This window comes from Mirounga angustirostris, unplaced genomic scaffold (assembly GCF_029215605.1).
Source record: "Mirounga angustirostris isolate CCGP_5_RB_7025 unplaced genomic scaffold, mMirAng1.0.hap1 SCAF_4, whole genome shotgun sequence".
NCBI lineage: Eukaryota > Metazoa > Chordata > Mammalia > Carnivora > Phocidae > Mirounga > Mirounga angustirostris.
The window spans coordinates 183509568-183534979 of NW_026991712.1; the positions used below are offsets into that span (position 1 = coordinate 183509568).

At 56.4% G+C, this 25412-nt stretch overlaps 1 protein-coding gene and 2 long non-coding RNA genes across 5 annotated transcripts in view; 2 read left to right on the forward strand and 1 right to left on the reverse strand.

Moving 5' to 3' along the window:
• Positions 1–6678, reverse strand: part of SPSB1 (splA/ryanodine receptor domain and SOCS box containing 1) — a 71580-nt gene extending 64902 nt beyond the window's left edge. Inside the window, exons 1-2 of one of the 3 annotated variants that reach the window (XM_064589964.1) lie at positions 5630–5662; positions 5071–5176 (exon numbers count right to left, since the gene is read on the reverse strand). The gene's annotated coding sequence lies outside the window, so the exon portion shown is untranslated. Of the gene's footprint in view, positions 1–5070; positions 5177–5629; positions 6392–6492 lie in introns of those variants that run through there. The other 2 variants (XM_054513153.2, XM_064589965.1) reach the window with 2 other exon arrangements.
• Positions 5108–8710, forward strand: LOC135364230 (uncharacterized). The gene is made up of 3 exons (XR_010411120.1): positions 5108–5206; positions 7274–7392; positions 7821–8710. It is a non-coding gene; the product is annotated as an uncharacterized LOC135364230 (long non-coding RNA).
• A 12325-nt stretch (positions 8711–21035) lies between these two features.
• Positions 21036–22745, forward strand: LOC135364231 (uncharacterized). Its single transcript, XR_010411121.1, has 2 exons — positions 21036–21523; positions 22095–22745. It is a non-coding gene; the product is annotated as an uncharacterized LOC135364231 (long non-coding RNA).
• Positions 22746–25412: the final 2667 nt, after the last annotated feature.

Here is a 25412-nt window from a genome sequence, read left to right on the forward strand (position 1 = left end):
GAATAACAAGCAGTCCAAAAAATAGCTCAGGAGAGGAGACTTATTTTGGACTTCTGGACCTCCCGCAGGGTCACGGGGGAAATTCTGGTCTGCAAATTGTAAACTCGGCAGTCGGGTTCTCTGACGGGCGGGTCCGTGGGGGGCACAGCGCCACCACCTCCAACATGTCGGGACCAGGCACTGCGGCCAGCGCTAGAGCACGTCACCCCCGAGACCTCACGGCCACCCCACAAAGTGGCTGCCACACTGCGCCGTCAGGGCGGTGGAGGCTCTGAGGGAAAGCCTGGGTCTGGGCCACCGCCCCTGAGCCCGGATTCACGTCTCTCCAAGCCCCCTGCTCAGAAGCACTACCAGCCCTGCCCGCACCCATCCGTCCAACAGGTATCCAGTAGGAGCCTTCTGTGTGTGCTGAGCACCGGGGACAGAGGGATGAGCGAGACCCACGTGGCCTGGCCCTGCCCACCCCCCAGCCCACAGTCCAGTAGGACACCGGCCAGCCTGCCCGTGGTGCTGCGAGCGGGGGAGTGCGTGTCTGGGTTTCTGGGTGGAAGGTGGAGGCCCGGCTGCCCGCCGCAGGAACACCATGTGAGCCAGGGAGACATGTGGAACTCAGGTTTTAAAGGTTTAGTGGGGGTGGGAGGGCAGGGTTGGGGGTCAGTGAGACATAGATGCAGGGGACGGAGGCTATGAGGGACATCAGGAGATGGGTGGGTGGGAGAGCTGTAAGGACGGGGATGGGGGTGGGAGGTGGGGGAAGTGGGGAGCAGGGGAGAGAGGGGGGTGCTGGGAGGGAAGGACTCCCGGCGGCTGGTGCAGAGAATTCTCTAAGCAGGGGGGAGGGGTGATGGCACCAAAGCAGCAGGGTCAGTGAGTATCCGCAGTTGGGCCAGTGACATCCAGGAGCTCCTGGAAAGATCTACAAGTGCCAGGGAAGTGAGGAAGTGGAGACCAGTTGTATTGACCTGCGAGTGGGAGGCAGGACGCTGGAGGAGCTGATCCTCTTGCCCTGAGGGCAGCTCTGGGGGCTCAGTGACCAAGGGGTCCACCCCACGACCTAGGCTCCCTGGGCCCTGTGAGCTCCCACAGGCAGCCTCGCCTTATGTCTGACCAGCGGGAGGGGACAGCAGCCTGTGGGGCTGGGCCAGTCGCATCAGGGAGGGGCGGGGCCCCAGGCAGCCCAGCATCAGCGCCCCCTTTACCCGCACTCTCCCCCCCAGCACTCCAAAGGCCCTCGGCGAGGCCCCTCCCGGGACCTGTGCCCTCAGGGAGTGCAATAAAAAGAGACTAAGTGTTCACCCACACATGAACGGATAAGCAAAATGTGGTAGCTCCATACAATGGAGTAGTATTCAGCTTTAAAAAGGAAGGACATTCCAACAAAGGCTACGACATGGACGGACCTGAGGACATCACGCAGGGTGGGAGAAGCCAGTCACAGAAGGACAATGCGTAGGATTCCATGCATCTGAAGGACCTAGAGGAGTCAACCCCATAGAGACAGAAGCGGAATGGAGGATGCCAGGTGCCGGAGGAGAATGGGGAGTCAGCGTCTAATGGGGACAGAGTTCGAGTTTTGCAGGCTGGAGAGAGCCCGGGAGACGGACGTGGTGGCGGCCGCACCCCCGCGGGAATGTGCTTCACCCCGCGGCGCACTCAGCGGTGGCTACAATGGGGAATGTGATGTCACGGGCATTTTACGGTAAAACGAGAGATAAGTATGAAATCCCAAACCCAAGAGAGGCCTTCCCACGTGGCTCTTGGGCAGCCCGGCACCACTGTGGGGACCCCCCACATACCCTCGCTGTCAGAGGCGGAACACGCAGGAGCACTAGGGCCTCAGGTACAAGGGTCTCTCCCCCGGTTCTAGATGAAAATGCCAGAACAAGGGTTCTATTCCCGGGCACGCCTCATCTCATGCCCGATGCTCTTCTGCTGACCCCCTTGGAAAGAAGGTTCCAAAGTTTCTGTCTCCAGCCCAGGCTTCTCTCTAGAGCCCCTGGCCTAGCTGCCATCTGGACACATCCACAGACCATTTCTACCTGGGAGAGGCTCAAGGCACCTCCATGCCCCTGGCCCCCAGCCCTCTCTCTAGGGTCACCATCCACTCAGACCCCCAAACTGGCCAGGAGGCTCCCAGACATTTGCAGTTCTTCACACCCCGTGTCCAAATAGTTACCCAACCTGTGGATTCCACCTTGAAAGCGCCGCCAGCCTCCAGCCCAACCAGTGGGAAACAGATGCAGTAGGACACAAAGAAACACTTTTAATAATCCCAGGCCTGAAAGCAGAGCCAGGAGCTGTGTGGCCACAAGCAGCCTGTTTGGCAAGGGCTCTTCACAGCTGGGGCAACTGTCAAGACTTGTCACCAGGTAGATCCTGGATCCCCCCACCCCCAACCCTGCCGTGGCATTTACGTCCCACATGCCCTGAGTCTTGGGCCCACATCACCCACCGCCTCCCGAGGGTGGCAGGCGCCCACACGTTCCTCCATCCGTTACCCGCACTGTGGGGACTTCAAGACGACTCAGCTTGGGTTTGAGCTTGTTTACAAACCACTTCCACATCCCCTGCCGCCCAGGCCCTATCGCGAATGCCCATGCCCACCCAAGGCCCAGCCTCAATGAGGGGCAAAGCAGGGCTGTGCCTTTCAGGTCCTCCTCCCCACCTCCAAGGGAGGCCCGCAGGGAGCCTAGGTCTGTTCTTGATGTGGTCTGTCTCATGACCAGCGGACTCATTTATTTGTAATGTTGAGCAACGAACAGAACTTTAAAAACACAAAACAAGCAAGAAGCTTCCCGAAGACTCTGGGGGGGATGGTGGCGGTGGCAGCAAGACAGATGTCCCAGTGAGCCATCCTCCCCTTGCCACAGCCGGGAGGGACCCTCAAGTCCAGCCAGGCAGAGTGCGCTTAACCCACCCTGCCCCCCATGGCGTCAGTCTACCTCTCTGAGGCTTGAGATTTCGCTTAAATGCTTAGCGAGTACTTACAGATGACCTGATGCCGCGTCTGAGGTTTGGTTCAGAAGAGTCCAGCACGAGTGTGTGCACGTGCGTGCGGACACGTGCGTGCGTGTATACAGCGGTGTGTGAGCGCGAGGGTGTGTATATGCATGGACACTCGAAGCCGGTGGGGGAACCCTATACCCTTCTCCCAGCCCTGCTATATATGTGCAATTTTCCGTCATAATAGACATTTTTCATTAAAAAAATTAGCACGTGCTTCTTGAAGAAAAGGTCAAGGGGATAGAGGGGGGCACACTGTGCTAATTAAGAGAGCTTAAGCACCAAAATCAGGGTCAGAGTTCAGCTCTGCACCCCGGCTGTAGCAGCAAGGCTTTGGCCAAGTCGTGTAGCTGGCCGTTCCAGCCCCAGGAGGAGGGGGATGGAAGGAGACCCTGCTCGCTGCCCCGGGTTCTTAGGAAAAGTACAAGGGTTAATGTCTCAAGGACTCCGATCAGAGCCTGGCATGAGCACATTTCCTACTATCCCCACCACCACCACCATCCAACAACGTCACGCACGCCTGGGAAGCACACCTTCCTGGGAAGCCTGGCACCTGACTATGAGCTGGACTTTGACTCTTAGATTAGGAGGGGCTCACTCTATCAGCTACCTGGGAAAAGGGAAAGCGCTAGGTGGGAAGTCCAAAACAAAAGCGTGGATTTCATCAGTCAGGCTTGTCGGGGAGGGACAGGCTTACGCATCCCGAGGCGGACAGAGGCCCATCTACACCTGCCCTGTGCTTTTGTCTCATAAAGATCCTCGTTCTCAAACTCCTCAGGCACCAAAACATAAACGGATTATGCCCATGAGCCATAAGCTATTTCTTGCAAAGAACTGGTGTGAAATTCCTGGACAACATTCTCAACACTATAGAATCGGAGGTTTTGCTAAATGTGAAAACGCATCAGTGGGCAAGGCTCTGCTCACCCCAGGAGGGGGAAGGTCCAAGAAGGGGACCAGGCGCAGCCAGGGGAGCATAGTCTCCGTTGTCCCCAGTGAGCAGGGGCAGCACTCACCTCCACCAGCTCACCCTCCCCACCCCCCATCCTGTTCCCAGGCTCCAGGGGAGAAAGGAAACCTCTAGCTGATTGCCCAGGGGCCCAGAGTGTTTCAGGAGGCAGCCCCAGGAGCCCACTGGAGGGTGGTTTCAACCTTGCTAGAGCAGCCCAAGGAATGCAGTCCCCCCCAGCAACACAGTGACATCACCCAGGGCCCCCAGTGGGACCACTCCTTCCTAAGAGCTGCGCAACCCCCAGAACCCACCATCTCCCCATAGCCCCGACCTCCCTGAAGCCAGGTCTGCCCCTGCTTGGTTCGTGACTATCAGAACCACTGTGGTTGATTCTGCTTCCCTGGTGGTAGCCAGGCTGGGAAAGAAAAGGATTTATAAAGTTATTGCACTGGGCCATTCCACACCTCCCCACTGGCAAACTCTCTCTCCTGGGTAAAGCCCTCTCTGCAGAAGGAAAAGCAGTAAGAGAACAAGAAGTGCTTAAAATGATCTAATCCAGTCCATCACCTTACAGCTGGGGGGACGTGAGGTGCCTGGCCCATGACCTCAGCACCAGAGGCAGAAACCTGGGGCAACAGCCAGGGCTCTGGAGACCGTCCACAGGCCTGGCTCTGCATTGTGTGCAAGTCAGCCACCCTCTCCGGGCCTCTGCTGGGAAGGGAAAGCTTGGCCTACATAGATGCCCTGTAAGTAAGACAGGGCTTCCCTCAGCTCCGTGATGCCTCAGCAGAGGGAAGCCTGTCTATGCCCCTCGTGCTTAAATCTAGCACTTTCCACCACCCAGAGGGGGAGTATCAGAAAGGAACAGGGCCGAGAAGGGATGCTTGCTGTCCTCACACCCAGCAACCAGGGATGAAGCTCTGGGCCCCCTCCCGCGCTGTCCTGCCCCAGCCAGCAGAGAATTCTGCTAAGGACACCGATCTGCAGTCACCAGGGATGGCGTTTTTTTACCATCACCACCTGTTAAAACTCAGCTCATGACCAGTTTCTGATGCTACCGGCTGGAGTGTTTAATTAAATATTACTCACTCAGGAAGCAGCCCCTGCCAACTCACCCCCAATCCGCCCGGTTCATTTTCAGAGAAGAGGAGAGGGAAGGAGAAGGAGCCTGTGTTCTCCCCAGCTAGCATCGGCAGGGCGACCGGTCTGAGCAGCCCACTTCTGAGAAAGAACCAAGCGAGGAAAGTCAAGGTAAGCAGCTCTCGGTCACCGGCAGCTCTCGGTCACCAGCAGCCCCACGGCCAGGTTACCTTAGATGGTGCACACACACACACACATACACTCACCCCAGGTGCACACTCAGACACACACACTCGCAGAGATGCACACTCACCCCAGGCACACACACACACTCGCAGAGATGCACACTCACCCCATACACACTCACACACACTCACCCCAGGCACGCACTCACTGATGCCCAGACACACAGAAACACTCAGAGACACACACAGACACAGAAACACACACCGCACGCACACGTAATCTCACACAGACACACAGACGCAGCACCCTGACTCGCTCAGGCACACCCACACAGGCAGGCTCAGAGACACACAGACACTCGGTCGCCAGACCCCTCACACCCAGCCGCACACTCACTCACACACTCACTTGCAGTCTCCCATCGGGGCAAGCCCGCGCGCCAGGGGCCAGTGAGCATTCCAGGAGCCCTCGCCTTGAACTCGGACAGGACAATTACCAAGTCCCCACACACCCTGGCCGCGGGCTGACCCTTCCCGCGGGGCCACCGACCGGCCCAGGCTGCTCTGGTTTTTCTGTTTCCATCGATCTGCTGACACAACACTCGGCTCCCCCCTGGTTGCCGGGAGAAGCTGCGGCGGCTCCGGGATGGCGGAGAGGGAGGCGCCGCCCGGGGTGTCGCCCCGGCGGACTCCCCGGGGGAGGCGCGGCGAGCAGGGCAGGGGAGCCCCGAGGGGGCCAGTAGGGCCACACTGCAGATCCGGCTCCCGACCGGCGGGAAAAGCGAAACTAACTTCGCGGAGCAGGGTCGCGCTGCCCCCGTGTGGGAGGGGCAGGTCAGCGCCCCCGCCTCGGCCGCGGGGACAGCCGCGGGAACGGAGCCCGGGGCGCCGGGGCACCTGGAAGTCGGCGGGGGCCGCCGCGCGCCCGGGGTCCCCTCCCGGGCCTGCGGCAGCCGAGGCTCAACCCCGGGCGCGACCGTGGTCGCGGCCGCCGGGACCCCCGCCTTGTCTCGCCCCCGCAGGTGGGACCCCCGGGCCGCCGCGACCCGCAAGGCGCCCGCAGCCGCAGCGGCTCTGGGCGGCGCCCTGGCCCCCTCGGCCAGGACCTGTGGCGAGAGAAGGGCTCCCCGCGGCCCCCTGGCGGGTCCCCAGCGGGACCCTCACCCACCAGGCCCCCAGCGCCCGGCCCCGCGCCCACCACTCGGTCCCCGAGGGCCGCGATCCCCGTCCGGACCCCCACCCGCCCGGTCTCCCGTGCCCGGCGCTGCCTACCGCGCCAGGGAGGCCGCCGCCGCCGCCGCTCTCCGGGGCCGAGGAGGCCGGGGCGCCCGGGCCGCGCCCGCCGCAGGGAGCGAACTCGCCTCCTCCCGCGGCCCCGGCGCCAGCGCCTGGAGCCTGGTTCCTGCTGCGAGCGCGCGGGCAGCCCGAGCGCGACTTCTGTGCGAGGAAGAAAAAGCAGGCGAAGGCTTTAAAGTGCGGCGAGGGGAAGGCGCCGGGGGGCGGGGCCGGCGTGCCCGCCCCGCCCCCTCGGCCCCGCCCCCTCGGCCCCGCCCCGCCCCCTCGGCCGCGGCCGCGGCTCGGGCTCCGGCTCCCGCGCGCCGGGTGCTGTGCGCCCCAGGGGCGGGCGCGGGGCTCGGGGTGGCGGGGGCACCCCCTGTGCCGGGCGCTCCCTCGGCCTCCGCCCGCGCCGCCACCCCAGCCGGAGGCCGCCGCGGCCCGCGGGGCGGCACCGGAGCCGCGGTCCCTCGGGAGGCGTCTTTGGGAAACGCCGGGCAGCCTCCGCTGGGCGAGAGGCCGGGGTTGCAACACCCGGAGGGCCGCGGCCGTGCGGGGGAGGGGGCTTACTAAGAATAATGTTTTAAAATCTCTTGGGAGGGTGGGGGTTGTTTCAATAACTTTGGGACCAAGGCCTTGCTTGCCTCATCTGAAATTCCCAGCAGTTTAAAGTTCCGTAATTCGAAGGCGCAGGAGAGGAGGACGTAGGCCAGCAAGATAATGCAGGGACTCTCCGCCCTGCCCCCTCGCCCATGCGTTTCCCTTTCGGTACCCACAGGGACTGGCGGGGGTCTCTGAACTCCCAGACCGCCCCCCGGCCCGGGCTCTTCAGCACAGAGCATACAGCAGGCGGCGCTCCACGAATGTTTGTTGAATGAATGAGTGAGCGATTGCCTGGTAGGTCCTGCACCCCCAGGACTTATTATAGAGTGTCTTGTGGCTCTTGGCTCCTCAAAGGAATTTTCCTCCGCAACCCTCGAACCAGAACGTTTTAAAGAAATTAGTGTTGGGGCGCCTGGGTGGCTCAGTCAAGCCTCTCTGCCTGGGATCCAGCCCCACATCGGGCTCCAGCCCCACATCGGGCTCCCTGCTCAGTGGGGAGTCTGCGTCTCCCTCTCCCTCTCTCTCTGCCCCTCCACTCCGCTCGTGTTCTCTCTCTCTCTCTCAAATAAATAAAATCTTTAATAAAAACAAATAAATAATAAATTAGTGTTTTAAGAGCAAAACCTCCCTGCCTTTCTCCACCCCTATGTGTAGTGTCCATTGCATTATCGTTATTGGAGCTGTAACATGAAATGTGGTTTCCTGTTATTTCATCTTTACAGTAACGCTCTAGGGCAGGACTGTTGTTACACTCCTAAAGTGAGGGACCCTACCTGGTGCAAAGGCCCTGCTGGATCAGAGCTGCAAGCCCAAATGGATTCTGTGACGGTTTCCAGTTTCTCACTTCCCTGTGCTGAAAATCAGTTTTGTTTTGAAATAAAAAATTACTAAGACTGGGGTGCCTGGGTGGCTCAGTCTGTTGGGCATCTGCCTTGGGCTCAGGTCATGATCTTGGGCTCCCTGCTTCTCCCTCTCCCTCTGCTGCTCCCCCTGCTTGTGCTCTCTCTCTCTCTGTGTCAAATAAATAAATAAAATCTTTAAAAAAAAAAAGAGTGAGCCTCAGTGGGCATTCTGGCGGCCCAGTTAACACTCCTGGTTCCCCTTGTCTAGGAACCCAGGCTGCTCAGGTGGACAGCCATTGTCAGCAACCCAGGGGCGGCTGGGATTTAAAGAGAGCCCAGGACTCCCTTCAGCCACTCTGCAATGTGAGAATTGTTAGTTGTCCCAGCATGTAATAGCACTTGGGAGAACTGTGAAAACATCCGGGATGGCAAGGGGATCTTGCCAAGTTACCGGTATACCTTGGAGTCGTCTAATTCCCAAAAAGTACAGCCCCTTCTGTGCTTGGGATCTCTCCCTTGGAGGAGTAAGCATGGTGGAGAGTGTTATACAGGAAGTGTGCGCCCCTCGCCTGGGGCTGCCCTCTCCTGGAGCCGGGGCTGCAGCCCCTTGGCCCCAGGGCCATGCTGCTGTCAGCCTCCTGAGTGGGACTCCTCCAGGCTTCACCTCTTATTCTGGAGGAGACCTTCTGGGGCAGACTGGGGCAGACTGCGTGTAATTCAAGTGGCGGCATCTGTTCAGCGAGGGCCAGAGACCCCACCTTTGAAGTGAGGGCCCTGAAACAGATGGTTCCCAATTAGGAGTCCTTAGCCCTCCCACTCCACCCTCCTTCAGCATTAATCTTGAAATCTCAGCTCTGAGCCAGTCGGGTAATTAGATCCTGCTGACCTAAATTTCCCAAAGGAATCTCTGGGGAGCGAGCCTTCCTCTCTGCCAGGGTTCTGGGCAGGTGGGCAGGACCATGCTGCAGAGCTGGTCATCCAGCCGTGACCCACTGCGGCGGGGCGCATTGTTGCACAATCCTGGAGAACAGATTGTGAGAAAGGGGCATATACTCACCCTATCAATGCTGATGCTATTGTTTGCTAAAAAGATACAAAATCTTGAAACATTGTGACATCAGCTGATAAACCCAGGAATCTGAAGACTGACTCAAGTCTTAAACTAAGTATCTGTGCTCCACAGGGGGTGAGTAGGGAGGGGGTGGCTCTGGGCTCCTGGTGATGCCATCACCCGACTCCACCCCCACCCCCACCCCCACATTTCATCACTGGCATCGTCACACACAATTTGTTCCCTTCTGTAATCTGTTTCAGGAAAATGACGGGAAGAAATTAGTAGATAACAAATTAACATCAGCTACTTTTTCTTTTTCTTTTTTTTTTTTTTTTTAAGATTTTTATTTATTTGACAGAGAGAGAGAGACAGCTAGAGAGGGAACACAAGCAGGAGGAGTGGGAGAGGGAGAAGCAGGCCTCCCACAGAGCAGGGAGCCCGATGCGGGGCTCGATCCCAGGACCTGGGATCATGACCTGAGCCGAAGGCAGACGCTGAACGACTGAGCCACCCAGGTGCCCCAACATCAGCTACTTTTTCTGATGATGGAAAATCTGTCCAGAGACAGTTTGGACACCTTTGAGCCCTCTGAGCCGAATCTGCTGCCCTGACAAGCTCTTATCTCCTGGGGCGGGGCGGGGGGGGCACCCATCTCCCCTGGGTCCCTTTTGCCACCTGGAGTGAATGGACGGACAAGGGATTTGGAATTAGACAAATCCCAGCACTGTCATTCACTGCCTGTAGGACCTTGAGCAAGTTACTTAACCTTTCTGAGACTCAGTTTCTCCATCTGTAGGGTAGCTCTATGTTATCCCCAGGATTTGCTGGGGAGGGGAGGGGCAATCATCCAACAAATATTGAGTGCAACAACCATGTGTTAGAATGAAATCAGAGGTTTTTGAGGAATCTCAAAATAATAAATGCATTTTAGATATTATTATTATTATTGAAAAAAAAACAACAACAAAAAACTTCCCTGGTAAAAGCACGGATCCATAACATGAAAGTGTGGCAAGACCCACCAGAACTGAAAGAACACTGAAGCATGTTAACAAAATACCCATTCCTCATCCTTAACGTAAGCTATACTTATCTCATGAAGTGAAATTGAAATAGAGGGGACCTTATCTTACAGAATTTTGATCTTACAGCCTTCATGAATTAGTACACTGGTTGAGTTCATAGACTCTTGGCCTTAAAAGGCTCTTGGGAGGGGGAGGGGGGGTGTTGGTCTCACGCAAGGTCATGTATTGTTAGACAGCGACACCTGCTGGCAGACTGTGATATTGCAGTGTAGCTCTATCAGACATTATTAATCATCTAGAATAAAGGGAAAGATGCAAAGCGGAGTTTCCGTAGCTTTAAATGAGACACTAGGTGATAACCAAGATTGAGGAGATTTCCTGTGGCCTTGAGAAGAGGTGATCTTGGGCTTGTGACACTAATTATTGCAAAGTTTTTCAAAAACACTTCCAGAGAAGTAAAAGTGAGCAGGCTGTGATCTTGGTGCCTGTCTTAACTCTTTAGCAGAGTGTTTCAGTGTATTTTTTTCCTGTGGGACAACATCTTCAATATTATAGAATTATAAAACCCCATAATAGAAGTGAAGCACCCCTCCAAGTATTTATTCATTTGCTCCTTCAGCATTTTTTTTTTTTAACTTAAATAGTGAGGGACTGAATGAACAAATATTGAAAGCACTATTCTACATGCTGGAGGGAGAATAGTAAACAAAACAGACCAGGTTCCTGACCTTAGAGAATTTCAAGTTAAGTGGGAGAGGCAGATAATAAACAGTAAGTGAGATCATTTCAGATAGTAACAAGCGTTAATAAATAATCACTTTATGTAAACTTGCTCCCTGGTCTATTTTTCTTTGGACAGAGAGCTGTTATCAGTGGCCTCAGTTCATACTTTCAGACTCTGCATAAAAATTCTAGAAAGGTCATCCTTCTGTTCCCAAATGACAGAGAAGAGACCTCCAATAGTAAGGGACTCGTTTTTCTTTCCTGTCCACCACAGCAGGGCTTGCTGTGTTTGGTAGACACCTTGAAAATGGGTCCAAACCTCCTGGTCCAGCCTCTCTGCTCCATCCTCACCTCAGGGTGCCCCAGTCCCCAGCCAGGGGGTCAGCAGCCTCACTCCCTCAGCAAGCAGTTACGGGGAAGGAGCTATGTGCTTCTCTGTGCCAGGAGCTTGTGAAGTTAGCGTTGATCCCACGGGGACCAGTATGAAGCATCTCCAAGAGCTTGGAACATTGGTCCTGCCACCCTTCTGCACAGAGCCTGGCCCATTCTGCTGGGCTGTTTCCTCATCAGGGATGTCCTGAATCTTTCTCTCCAAGGGACATCATTTTGGAAGAAGGAAGAATTAAGGCATCCAAACCCATATGGCGGCCATATATACAACATATAACATATATATGTAATATATAAATACATATATTACATAATGCTTACAATATGCCAGGAAGTGTGCTCTGTGCTTTAAGTGTCTCACCTCTTATGACCCTCCTATGAAGTAGGCACTACGATTATCTACATTTTACAAGGCGGAAGCTAGGACACAAAGTGCTTAAGCAGATCACCCAGAGTTGCCTGGCCAGGAAGTGGCAGAGCCAGGACTTGAACCCGGAGCGACTTCAAAAGCCCCAGCTGTATGTTGGCCCAGGCCAGATGGATGTCTGTGAATCCAGGGCACCAGGGGCACCACGTGGCAGAGAGAAGGGTAAGTGCTGCCTTGTCAGCCTGCGGAAGGGGTCAGGTACAGAACAACAGCCAAGTGGGGGGACCCCCCCTCCAGGGGGTGGCTCTACAGCCAGGTGGAGTGTCAGCGGGGTGATCGAGAGAAGAGTGAAGGCCCAGAAGGCCAGCAGTGGGCCCAGCTCCAAGTTCCATTCATTTCACCCCCTCAGTGACTCCCCACACCATCTGCTCCTTGTCCACTCCTCGACACACCCACCCTATGCCATGTGCCCTGGGTTGAAGAGCTTGTCCCCCAAATCCTTGCTCACCCACACATTGTGAACATGCTCTTATTTGGAAATAAGTCCAAAATGTCATCCAGTGAAGATGAGGTCATACTGGATGAGTGTGGGTCCTAATCCAATGGCAAGTGTCCTGACAAGAATGTGATGGGATGTCCGGGATTGGAGGGATGCATCTACAAGCCAAGGATCGCCGACAGCCACGACAAGCCGCAGAGGCCAAGAAGGATTCTCCCCAAGAGCTCTCTGAGGGAGCATGGCCTGACTGACGCCCCGATCTTGAACTTCTAGCCTCCAGAACCGAGAAAGAATATATGTCTGTTGTTTTAAGCTGCTCAGTTTGTGGGACTTTGTTAAAGCCGCCCTCGGGAACTGATGCACATGCCCTCCTCACCTGTCCCCATCACCTGTCCCCTGGTTGGCTGCCACGGCCTCCTCCTCCACCTCCCCACCGGCACTCACGGCTCGTCTGATCTGTTTCACTCTCAGCAGTGAAAGTGATCTTTGCAAGATGCATATGGTGCATGCACTCCACTCATGCTCTTCAAACAGCGTCCAGGATTCCTACCGCCCCCCAGGCTCTAGGTGGTCTGGCTTCTGCAGCCCCACCAGCCAGCCCTGCCTGGCGCCCTGCCCCACCTCTCCCGGCTCCGCGGCTTTCCTCCGAGTCCCGTGCTCCCTCCTGCCCTGCAGCCTCTGCGCCTGGATTTCTGTCCCTTGCCTGGTTCCTCCTCGTGCTCCCAGCTCCCATCCTACCCGACCTGGTCATTGCCTCCTAGTGCACACTCTCCCATGTACGCCCCCCACCCCCACCCCCTGCACTTGTCGCAGGGAGAATTTTACACTTACTTTTCTCAGACCAAGGGCATAGTGGGCCCTTGTAACAGTCAGCCGGACTGCCTAACAAACCACCCCCAAACTCAGGGGCTTCCAACCACGATCATTTATACTCGCTCACATTTCTTGGGCGGGTCCTGCTGGGCCTGACTGGGTGACTCTGCTTGGGACTTCAGGGCTGCCTGGCTTGACTCTTTGATCTTCTGTGTCTGTCCGTCCTGGGGCTCAGGCTGCAGGGGCACCGGAAGCCCCTGGGAAGCGCTTCTGCTGGCAACGGCAGAGGTGAGGTGCGGAGAAGGAAGGCTCAAGGCTGCTTTGAGAGCATATTTCAGTCTCTGCTAGAGTCCTGTCTGCTCACCCCCAGGGGTCAAGACTAATCACACGACCGAGCCCAGTCTCGGGTGTGGAAGGAGCTCCTGCAGTGGGTGGAGTGGGGGACAGTAAATACTTACTAAACAATAATCTAATCTCCTACAGTCCTCAGTCAATATTTGTGGACTAAACACATTTGTTTGAGCAAGATTGGTCATACGGAAAGAAAGGGATAGTCATTAGAAAGAAAGGGACAAGCGACAGAGAATTCCAGAATTCTTGGGAGGGTCTTAGATGCTCTGCTCCCTTGCCATGGCCTCGCTCTGGTTCTGGCCTTCAGGGAAATGTCTCTCAGAGACCCCACAACTGGTGGCATTATGCTCCTGGGGGAGAACACAGGGCACCCACCACCTTCCCTGCGGGGTGAGAAACAGCAGCCATGCCTCCAGCCCGTGGCTGCTGTCCCCCACCCACCTGCACCCGGCAGGTTGGGGGGGGGACCTGCTCACCCTCCCTCGCCTTGCGGTGAGAGAGCCCCGTGTTCCCCGCCCCTGAGACCCCCCTCCCCAGAAGCAGCCACGGTGCGGGGGCGGGGGGGTGGGGTGGGCAAGCCAACACTTTCCTTCTTCACCTGGAACATTAGCCAGGGAGCCTTTGGCTCACAGAATACCCCAAGGTCAGCACTGTGGGAAGGGAGGATCCTTGAACATCATGACAGCCAGGTGGGGAAACTGAGGCATACAGGCATAAGTGACTAGCTCAAAGTCTCAAAACTAGCTGGCACAAAAGCCAGAGATTAACTTCAGTGCTTTAAATTCCAAAACTGGAAGCAAAAATATTTGCTGTGTCTCTCTTTGTATCACTCAGAAGTTGCCTTGGGGAGCCCCCTTCCTTCCTCCAGAGCGAGCCCCAAGCTTAGCCCAAGACCCCTGTATAGGGGACTATTATTATCATTATTTTTTTATTATTATTATTTCTGTTGCACAGGTAACTCGGAAAGGCAGGGTGGCCAAGTGGACTGAGGCACCCAACCAAGAGGGTTGAATCCCAGCCCAACCATGACTTTAGGAGAATCACCTGATCCCTTTGCTTTAGGCTCCTCATCTGTGAAAGGGGGATAATAATAGAGATCACGTGAGTGTTCCAGCAGACCTCCCTCTCCCCCACCCCCCCCCACCCCCCGCCTTTGTCTTTTCTGTCTCCAGACCCAGGCATCCTTTTGACAACAACCCAACCTGCTTTGCAGGTGCGCTGGCAGGCTTCCACAGGGGTCAGCGAGCCGTGACCCTGGGCGCTCCTCTGACCTCCTGCGTGGGGCTTGGGAAACTGCGGGACCCTGGCTGGTTTGCGTGCGGACAGCTCAGAGGTGCAGGGGGTCCCTGCCCATAGGGGCAAACCTTTGCCTAATGGGACATGGGGGCCAAAGGAGAAATTCTTGTTTCTAAAATGCAATTCTAGGGGTACTTTAAAGAAGGGGACTTCTGATGACACATGGCCGACCGAACACTCATACTTATCTGTCTCTCCCCCCAAAATGGGGTCTTTCAAGCATGAATGCATGAGGACAAAGCGGATGGGCACAAAGACAGCTGATGGGGGACGGCAACAACATTTCAGAGCGGGCAAGTGGTGGTGGGCAGAGCAGAGCCAGTGCCTGCGGGGTGGGGGGGCACTGAGAAGCCAGACACCACACCCTACGGGGCTGGGGCTCGGGGGCTCAGGAGGCTCAAGAGGCTCAGGAGCTGCGGTCCGGTTCGGTCCCTCCCTCCGCAAGCGGCAGGAGGCTGCAGAGAAGGGGGATTCCTGGTTGAAAGTGCACGTGAAGGAGCTGGATTCACAAATCCCTCCTGACCAGGGGCAGCCAGGCTGTCTCCCACCCGCCCTGGAGAAGCGGGTAACCAACCTAGAGGTGTCCTGGGCTCCGGATAGCGGATAGCGGGCGGAGTGCAGGGGTGTGGGCGAGGGGCATGCCTCGCTGAAAACAACCAGGTGAAGCCTGAGTCTGCCCTTTGAACTGGGACCTCACCCCCTCCCCCTTCTCCACTTCCCAGGGCTGCCTTCCCCCCACGCCCCCACAGAAATTCCTGAGGGAATTATCTTGGGAAATGGGCCTGTCCAAGAGATTTGGAGGGAAGGGCCGTCTGGGTGGCTCAGTCGTTAATTAAGCGTCTGCCTTCAGCTCAGGTCATGATACCAGGGTCCTGGAATCAAGCCCCACATCCAGCTCCCTGCTTCTCCCTCTCCCTCTGCCCCTCCCCCTGTTCATGCACGCGCACTCTTTCTCTCAAATAAATAAACAAATAAAATCCTTAAAAAAAAAGGAGATTTGGAGGGAAGAATCAGTAAGGGGAATTAAAAGACAAGGTAATACTTAACTACAGAAAATACACACACGCACACACACCAGAGAGGAAATATAACCATAGTATACTACATGGCTCAGCTGTAAACAATATTTAGAGAATCAAAATCATGGACACAGTGACTACCTGACTTACCCCAACACTGTGATTTAACTCTATTCTGAAGTTGGGAGGAGAGTGCAGGTTCTCATCAAGATGATGATGATTATAATAATATTAATGGCCAGCACTTACTGAGAGCTGCCGTGCCAGGCTCAACGTGCACATGCCAGGCTCAACGTGCACATGCCAGGCCACTGCCTGCGCCTGGGAGCCTGGGGCGGGGGGTGGGACTACTACGCCCACTACAGATAAGGGAACTGAGCACGGCTGAGGTAAGGAACTTGCTTGGGGGTTGCACTATCCTACATGGCAGAGCCTGGTTCAGGACCGGGGTGATCTGGCTCAAAAGTCTGCATCTTAAGCTTTATTTTGTGTAGTTTCTTAGACTTGAGACATTTAGCTAAGGTCAAACATGAAAAAAAAAAAATGAAACGGGAGTATAGGCAGGCTATTGAGAAATATGGCAATAAATATTCAAAATAATAGCTAAAAAGAGTTGCAACCAGTCACCTCTTGGGTGTTACCACTGGGTGTGGGGGGTGGGGCAGGAAATTGCTGGGGTGTTTGGTTTTGCTTGTAGCCCTCTGGTATTTTAAAAACTGTCTGCATGTATTATTTTGATTCAAATACAAATCAAATCAAGAAAAGGAGCTTCAGGGCACAAAAGGGATCTGCAGTTTCCCGCCATCCCCGAGAGACAAGCCCAGATCGGCTGGCTTCCTGTGTGTCCTCCAGCCAGGCCCACGCTCACCTGGGGCCAGCACAGCACACCCGCCCGGGGCCCCTCCTGCATCTCTCCCCTTGTCTGTTTTGGAGATGGCTTCCATCTGGGCACAAGGGTCTCTCGAGTGTTCCACTGCATGGCTGTGGCGGCACACCTAGCCAGATCTGCCAGCCGCAGGGGCCTTGGGGGAGCTCTTCCCCAGGTGCCTAAGGACCTGTGTGGAGTCAGTCACCAAGTCGGGAGCAGAGCCATCAAGCCCAGTGGACTTTCGTCCCAGGCAGAGTTCAGAGACCCCAAGGGAGAGCTGCTCCCCTGGCCACTGTTGACACAAGCTCACGGAGGGATCTAAGTCAGTAAGCCGGGTGGCCCTGAGCATCAGAGCCTCCCTGCCCCCTTCTTGTTTTATGGGTCATCTGGTTACCCTTGTCCTGGGATGTCTATGTGCCACGGATGCCCAGGGCCTCTCTGGAGGAGTGGTGCCCTGGGATATTGGATCAGCCAAATGCCAGTCTGGTGCTCCCAGCTGCCCCCAGGAATCCCCTCAGGAGCAAGGGAATCCCCTCCCTGTCCTCCACCCTGTCATCGCTCCATCCCCCCAAAGAGAGAGAAGGTGCCACATCTGCTCAGTATCCAGGAAGCTGAGTCTGGGTGAGGTCCCCAGGGTGCCCACTCAGAACCCAGAAGGAGGAGGACTGGGGTGGAGTGAGCTGAATTTCCTTTCTATTTAAAGAAAAAACCCAAGTCAATATTTTTAGGTGCCAGCTAAGAAGTAGCTTCCTCTGCACAGGGTCTTCCTCTGTGGTGTGGCGGAGTGGTAGCTGACCCAGCCTGCAGAGCTGGGGGCGTGGGGGGAGAGGAGGAAGAGGAGGGGGAGGGAGCAGGCGGGGGTGGGGGTTTCCGTCTCCCTGAGCTGGTTCAGGATAGACGCTGACATCTGGTTTTAAGTGAGGGGCCTGTTTTTTCCTCAACCAGTGGGTTTGGGTTTGCCTGGAGCTCCAGAAGAAACCTTCAGGAAATTGGTGGCAATTTCGAACCCAGGCTCCTTCTAGCCTCTGGATTTGGTTCAGATACCAGACCACCCAGGTGGCTGGTACTTAGCAAGAGTGGGCTGAGCCCTGTCTGGAAGCCACATCTGGGAGACACTCCACAGCGGATGCTAAATCCAGGGCCATCTGTAGGATTGTCAACCTGTGTTTTTCTGTGCCCAGCAGGGCCAGCTGCAAGAAGGTGCTCGTGTGTGTGTTTGTGGGGGTGGGGGGTCAGCGCTGTCTCCCAGGGCAGCTGGGAAGGACACAGGGACTAGCAAAGACCCAGAGAGAAGCTCTGCGCACCCCCCCATCCTCCCACCAGAGGGTTCTGAGCTTTGGGGCAACGGAGAGGGAGGTGGGACCTCAGTTGTACTGAGCAAGGCACACGGGCCGAGCGAGGGCGGGGGAGAGGCTGAGCGGCCCACCTGGGCTGGGCTACCAGATGGACAACTTTGCTGGTGACCCAGGTCCACGGCTACCGTTGTGGCCTCCGTTCCAAGGACACCGAGAAGACTCTGTGTCCTCCAAGGGCCCAACACATATTTGTGGGGAATGTGAAATCCGAACAGCTGATTGGTGGCCCTGCAGCCGCCTTCCCCACGTGCAGCACCTAAGAACAGGGGGTTCAGGGGGTTCCAGTCTCCTGAGTGAGGGCCACGTCTCAGGCATGCCCCTGGGAGACGAATCCCAGCACACAGGAGATCTGTAAGTGTTAGAGGAACAGGCTTGGCGGGTGGGCCCGTGGCCCCAGCTTTCACGGCGGCCAAGCCTCCGGCCCCCCTGATGTACTGTGGGTCTCTCGTGCGAGGGCCATGCTGAACCCCGGCTCTGCGCCTCCTTCCCAGAAAGCAGGGTCTGTCATACTGGTTAATAGAGGAGGAAACGGGGCTCACGGGGGTCAAATCAGCCCCATTGCTTGGCAGCCGAACAGCAGGGCCCGGATTTGAACCCATATCTTTCTGACTCCAGGGGCCAACTCTTCACCTCCCAACGTGCTGTCTCCTCCCAGGCATCTTGCAAAGGCCAAGGACAGTGGGGATCCCGTGTCCTCGCTTCCAACACCCTGCTGAGGGGGCAGAAATGTGCCCCAGGCGGCGGGGAGCATCACCCGCTGCTGGGCCCGGCCTCGGCCTGAAAGATCGGTGTTGGCAGCTTGGCCTCTGAGAGCAGGAGCGGGCAGTGTGGGCAGAGCCGGCAGACGCTGGCCTCTGGCTGACGCAAAACCCGTGGCCACACGGCCTGGGGACCTGCTACCGATCCGGTCACTGACAGAGTCGACAAGCACCTACTGGGCGCCAACTGTGTACCAGGCAGCGGGGGCCATAGCAAGAAGGAGTCGGCCCTTGTGGGGCTGATGGGGAAGGTGCCAGGTGACAGGTCACAGCTTGGTGTGGAAAGGGAGGCCCCGGCCGCCCCCTTCCCGGCCGGGCCCCCGACATGCATTGCTGTTTGTGGAATGAATGATTTTGGGGGTGAGCTAGTTTGGCAGCGGGGCTGACCCCCTTCCTGGGGAGCCCACACACCACAGCCAGACCTGGCATGAGAAACTCCTTGATGAGCCCCTCCGCCCGGGACATGTCCGGTTGCCTGGTGGGAGCTCAAACGGGCTCAAACTGGCCCCCCAAAGCACCCTCAGCCACCTCCAGTGGGAATATTTTTGAAGTCGTGTGTTTTATATTGAAAAGGGATGGAATTTTGCTTTTTGCCCAGAGTGGGTTGTTTTAGCGTAAAAATATTATTTTCGTTCAATTCTTGCAGCAGGTTTTTTTTTTTTTTTCCCCTAGGATTTGGTGTTTCATTGGTCCCGTGTCTTCAGGTCTTCCCAACTCTGGAGGTGACCCAGTCTGAGAAGCTGGGACCGATCTGGGAAAATGTCCGTGCTCCTTGGCTGTTTTCAAGGCCTGAGGGCCTGGCCTGTCACCTCTGCTGTCCGCAGGGACCGCCGGGATGATCTTCCCCAGGAGCACAGGACTGCATGCGCCCCCCGCCCCCAATTCAGGCTGCTCGAGGCCCCCTGCCTAGGGTTCCCTGGGTGGCCCCCCACCTCCTCCCCAGGCCTATGTCTACTCATCCTTCAAGACTCAGCTCAGCACCCCCTCCTCCAGGAAGCCCTCCTAACGCCCAGGTAGGGCTCAGGGTACTGCCTGTGTCCCCCAGGATGCCCTCTAGTATCGGGCTTCTAATTTCGTTTTAGAATGATGTTTCCAATCTGTCCACACTGCATTATGCAGGACTCTTTGATTGCAAATGACAAAAGTCCAATCCGATTAGTTTAAGCCGGAAAAAAGGTCAGATCGGGAGGCTCACAAAACCGGCAAAGGCATTGGAGGAACAAGCCTCCGGGCGACAGGGATGTTAGGACCCCTCTGTGCCTCTTGTCTAACTGGCTTCTCTCTCTGGGCCACGGGCCCTGACTGCCTGCTCCCCAGGCAAACACACAAACAGCTCCTAGTCACAGGAGAAAACACTCCGTTTCCAACCAGCTCCAGGTAGAAAAATTCCAGGGACGGTCTATCAGCCCAGGGCCCAGGCTTTGGGTGTACACGCCTTCGGGTAATTTGAGCAGAGCCGTGAAAGCGGCTCTGTAGGAAGGTCTGGGCCCGTCGTGGAAACCTCGGGGGGCTGGGGCAGGCCTGGGCTGTGGGTCGGGGAGGAGGGCTGTTTACACCCCCCGGGCCTGAAGGGGAGAGACACACGGGGAGACGATGTTGCACCAGCCCGGGGACCTTCCTTCAAGGACGTGGCCGTCCTTCGCAGCTGGGGTGATGAATGAATGACCCACCCCACTCTTGTCCTGTGAATGGACCCGGCTGGAGCCAGAGATGCAGCCTGTGCAGACCAACCTCTCAGGGCCTAGGCTGGGTCGGGGGAGGCCGGGAGGCCACTGGAAGCGGGAGCAAACAGATGGAGGGTGGGCGAGCAGAAGACACCTTGCTGCATCAGCCTCCCCCCTGGTGGGCCCAGCCTCCGGCGCCTGCCCTCCTTCTGGAACGGGTGTGAAGGGGTGCTGGGAAGGTCGACGCCACAGTCCTGCAGCCCCTCAGCGCACACTGGGCCGCTGGGGTCAGGGCCTACAGGGGGGGTCTCCTTTCTTCAGGGTTTGGCACAGATAAATACACAGTGGGTGAGGCTACAGCAAAGCCGGGCAGAGCTGAGCGCCGACGTGTCCGGTTGCCTGGTGGGAGGCCTTTCTGCAGGGTGTGGGGGCGGGCTGAGGTATCCTGAAGTCAGGCCCTGGGAAGGGGCCCCGGGGGTCGCTCTGCTGGGCTGGGCTGGGCCGAGCCATCTGGGGGACCTGCCTGCTGGAGGGGAGCTGCTGAGTGAACCCCAGCATGGGCGCGGGAGGATAGTGCGGCCTGCAGCCTGCTGAGGGAGAAGGGAGGGCAACACAGGAGTCCCTTGTCGGGACGAAGGAAGCCTGTTTCTGGAAGAGTCACCTGAGCGCTGGTTCTCGGGAAGCTCTCCAGCAAGGGGCCCTCGGTCGTGGCCCTCAGAGGGGAGGCCGCAGCCCAGCCCACAGCTGCCTCCGTGTTCCCTGAGGTCCCGCCCAGGGGGCTTCCCGCCTCAGGGGACCGGCCGTCCCAGCCGGGAATGTCGCCCCCTTCAAGAGACAGCAGCTACACCTCCTCGGTCCTGGCCCCCTCTGCTGCGTCTTGGGGTTTGTGAGAATCCTCCCTGGCAACGCACGGGGTCCCAAACCCCCACGTCTGCAAGGATCAAACCCTGGCCAAGAAGGGGGAAGGTGCGGAGGCCTTGTGTTGGAGGCACCGAGGGTAATTTTAGCAGTTTGCTGCGGGGGAGCCGTGTCTGTGTTGGAGACCGGAGGCCACTCCCGGGTGTCTCCCCGGTAACTCTGCTCTCGGCACTGGTGGGCGTCAGGGCAGGCCGCCCGCGGCACTGGGCCTGTAAACACGGCCCTTGGTCTGGCTGTCTCGGGGGATGACGGCTTCTGAAATAACTTTATAATTAGCAAACCTTTCGGGTGGCTGTTTCCTTCTCTGGCACACGGAATAACTGCTGAAATTATTATTTCTATTAACCAGACTGCCCCGATTTCTAAGGACCGACAGGCACCGAGTGAGACGTGTAAAGCTTTCCACAGGTGATGGATCCACGTGGGTCTGGGGCCATCGTGTTCTTGGGGAGTGACCCACCGGGCTGGCGCAACACCCCAGGGGTGAGCCACACCCCCCAGCCCCATCCAGCCATCTGTTCAGAGACGGGCCCTACCCAAGGCCCCATAAGGAGGGAAGGGGCAGAAATCTGGCGAGGAGGGGGAGTGTGGGGCTCACCTTGAAGCTACTTCCACGCACGACTTGACAAAGTCTGAGAACATCTCAACTCACCACATCCAAGAGAGGGTGCAGGGGGGGAGGCTGACGATGGGGTCGGGGGAGTGAGAGGATTCTCCAGGCACCTCCCGGTGGAGCCACCGCGATGACCCACGCTGGACACACCAAAGCTGTCCCCGGGCTCCTGGGCAGAGCCAGGAGCCCCACACCCTCTCTTCCTCTGGAGTCTCAGGCCGTCCAGACACTGTGAGCTGCAGGGGGGGCCACCTTCCTTCGCAGGAAACCTGTCTGTCCACACAGTACAGGTTAGACCCAAGACACCCAGGTAAATTAGAATTTCAAATAAACAACAAATAGTGCTTTAGTATTCTCTGTCCCCAATGCTGCATGGGCCATATGTCTACTAAAATTGTATTTTCGTTATCTGAAATTCCAATTTGCCTGCATGTCCTGTAGATGTCCCTGCTGACTCTGACGACCCTAATGAAAGCCAGCTGAACTCGGTCGGCTTCTTGGCGACACGGCCTGACTTCCCTGAATCTGGGGCCTTCCACGGACAGGAGCCGGGCACTTCCTTGTTCTTTTGGATCGAGTCTGAGTTGGGTGTCTGTCACTTGCAACCAAAGGAGTCCGGGTCGAAGTAGCCAGTGATGGCCACAATTCGGGGGAAAAAAGTAACCTGGCAGTCCAAGGGCTTGAAAACCCACAGAGTAGCACCAGGGGCTCAAGAACACTTGAAGGAGGATTTCTGAGGCTGGTTCCCTGGCCTGCATCCCGGCAGGTGACCCCAGCTGACCTGCAGCTTTCCCTCCTCCTCCTGCCTTCAAAATCTCCCCTCCTTTTCTTCCTGGGCCGTTGATGATTGCTGTGGTTATCACTGCTGTCCTATCGGAGTCTGTTGTCCGATTACAAAATAATTCATGTTTACTGGGTCATTTTAAACCCCACATTTCCATACATTTAAAAGAATTTTGCTGTATAAAAACCTCTCATTACAGCATTATCTCCGGAGGGCAAATGCTAGAAATAACACCCATATTCAGTGACAGGGATAGGAACGTTCATTAGGACGCTTCCGTCCCATGGGCTGTAACGCACGTGTGGAAACCAACTATGGAGACATGAGGAAACACGGAGAATGTTCGTGAAAACATGTGCATACCATAAAGCAGCATAAAGAAGCCTGGGATGGCAAAGATAAAGTGTCCTGGGGGGGAATCCTTGAACCCGAGAACAACAGGTAGAGTGGCGGGCAGGCATTGTGGATAATTTTTCCCATTTCACGGTTTTTATGGTATTTTTGATACATAATGAGAAATCCAAAGGGTAGAAAATTCACCTTTATGAATTGCTTTCCCTCTTGGTTCGAAGTGGGAAGGGAAGAGCCCTCAGCTTTGCAGCCCTCGTAGTTGAATTAACGGAGGGGCTAAATGAGGAGGAAGTGACAGCGGTGAAAACAGGAGTCACCCTCCTGCCCGGCCCCTGCTTTGCTCTCAAGGTCAGTGGCCAAGTCCCCCCGAGTTTGGTGCAACCAGCAGGTCTTGGTGACAAGGGTCCCCACCTGCTACCTCCCTGGCTTAATGACATTCTCTGCTGTGATCAGCGGGAACAAGCTCTTGGGAAGAGTAAGTGAGAGCCGGCCAGAGTGGAGCCCCTCTCTCAGCTGGAGCCCGGGGCCGGGGGTCTGAGGGAGGCTGGGCAAGTGCAGATGGCCCGGCCGCGGGTTGGCCACTGGCTGAGAGCTGCTGGTTTACCCAATGACAGCGTCTTCCTTCCCCAGAGCACCTGCTCCTGAGATGACCCCCTAGTTAAGGGGGTTGACTCAGGTCGGACAGACCTTAGGGGCTTTGCCACTTGTTAGCTGTGACCTTGGGCAAGTTAGGGAACCCCTTGTTGCCTTGGTTACTCATCAGCAAAACGAGGTATTTTACCCGAGCTTCATTAGCTGCTGCTGTGGTGGCAGTGGCCTCTTACTGTGGCCACGAGCTCCGAGCCGTGGCCGTGTCCAGTAGGAGGTCACTAGTGACCTTCAAGGGCACGTCTAATGGAGCAGCGCAGGTGCACGTAGCTAGGAGGCCACTAAGAAATCTGCTAGTGCGGAGGGCATTCCTGCAAAACAGTCTTGGCATTGGAACGGTGAGAACTGGCAGAAGGAGGGGGACGTGCTTCCTGAAGACGGGGTGTGAACCCCAAATAAAGGAGAGAGGGAGGACTCGAGAGAACGAGAAGCACAGGCTCCGTGATGGCAGGGTCTCTGGTCCCTGCGGGGTGCCCCGGGCTGGAACAGAGCCTGGCCTTGGGCCAGCAGCTGCTCAATATCTAAACCGAGCACCCCTTCTCTGGGGCCTGCCCCCTAAGGCTGGGCGGTGCAGGGCTGTGGGGGCAGCCTGCGCCCCCCGAAAGTGCAGGTGGAGGGATGCATGCAGCCAGCACACGGTGGAGCCCCGGCCTCGGTGAGAGCGGGCACAGAGAGGGAGGGTGCACATTCAGGAGACAAAGGAGGTGCAGTTAAGCCTCCGTGTTCCCGGACGGGAGAAGGGGAGTTTGGGTGTCCGAAGTGTGACGTGGTTTGGCAAGGAGCCCACAGGAGGCAACATCAGACAGAGAGTCAACTGGGAGAAACAATTAGGGACCCTGGACAACAGCAGGATAAAAATCATAGAGCTACCAAAATCCAGAGCCCGGGGAGGGGGGGGGGTGGCAGGTGACGGGAAGCTGTGTGAGAGCCGATGTCTCCACCTTTCGAAGTCAGCAGATCCCCAAATTGAAATTGGGGCGTGGAGTTAAAAAGCCACGTTAAAAACCAGTGAGGACTCCAGCCTCTTAATGTTTTCAGACACTTCTCATGTTCAAGAGACCTTTTGGGATACAGTACGTCTTGTGTGACCAAGTATTTATGTGGAGTTCAGCAGCGTCTTCAATTTCAAGTAAAATTATTAATGCACTAATGAAATTGAAATTACCTTCAAGAGAAGGATCCTATCTTTACAAAATATTTTTATTCTCTTCTATCTGTATCCATGTCTTGCAAGAAATTCACCTAATGCCACTGTTGCTCATTTCCAGGGGATTGAACCGCAGGGAATTTTATTATTATTATTATTATTATTATTATTATTATTATTATTATTATTTTACATTTTGTTTGTGTACTTTTGGGCGCTGTTAGAATTCAGTTGTAGCAAGAATGTGTTATTTTTATAAAAACATGTGTGATTTTGTTTTTCTCCCAAAAAAAGCCAATATGCAAAAATCTTACAGTGGTTAATGCTGAGTGGAGGTGATCTGTGTGGACGAGTGTTCTTACCTTTGCTTTTCTGTATCATTTTTTCTTTCAGTTAAAAATAAATGCATACAGAGAGGCAGGGAGGGCGTGACCGGTAGCATGAGCCTAGTTCTGTGGTTTGACCTCTTCAAACAAAAAATATGATGACAGTGTCCACGAGGCCCAGTGGGGGTGTCACGCCTGCCAATGTCCACAGCCGCACTGTCCCCCTGGCCTTGCTCTCCACCTGCAGCGAGCAGCAAAGTCCCAAGCATGGGGGGCAGACCTTGACCCCACTGTCATGCCCCCCGTCACCCCAATATAAGTGCTGGCCCCCGTTGCAGCTACTCCAGCCCACTGTCAACGTGGGAGACGCAGTGTCCCCTGGAGGTGATGACACGTGCCACTCCCCCCTCGGCTATGCCCGCCTTGTCCCCTACCCATCGGCCTCTCGCATCGGCTGCCCTGGCTTCGAGAAGCTCTGCCGACCGCGCCCTGTGGAAGCCTCG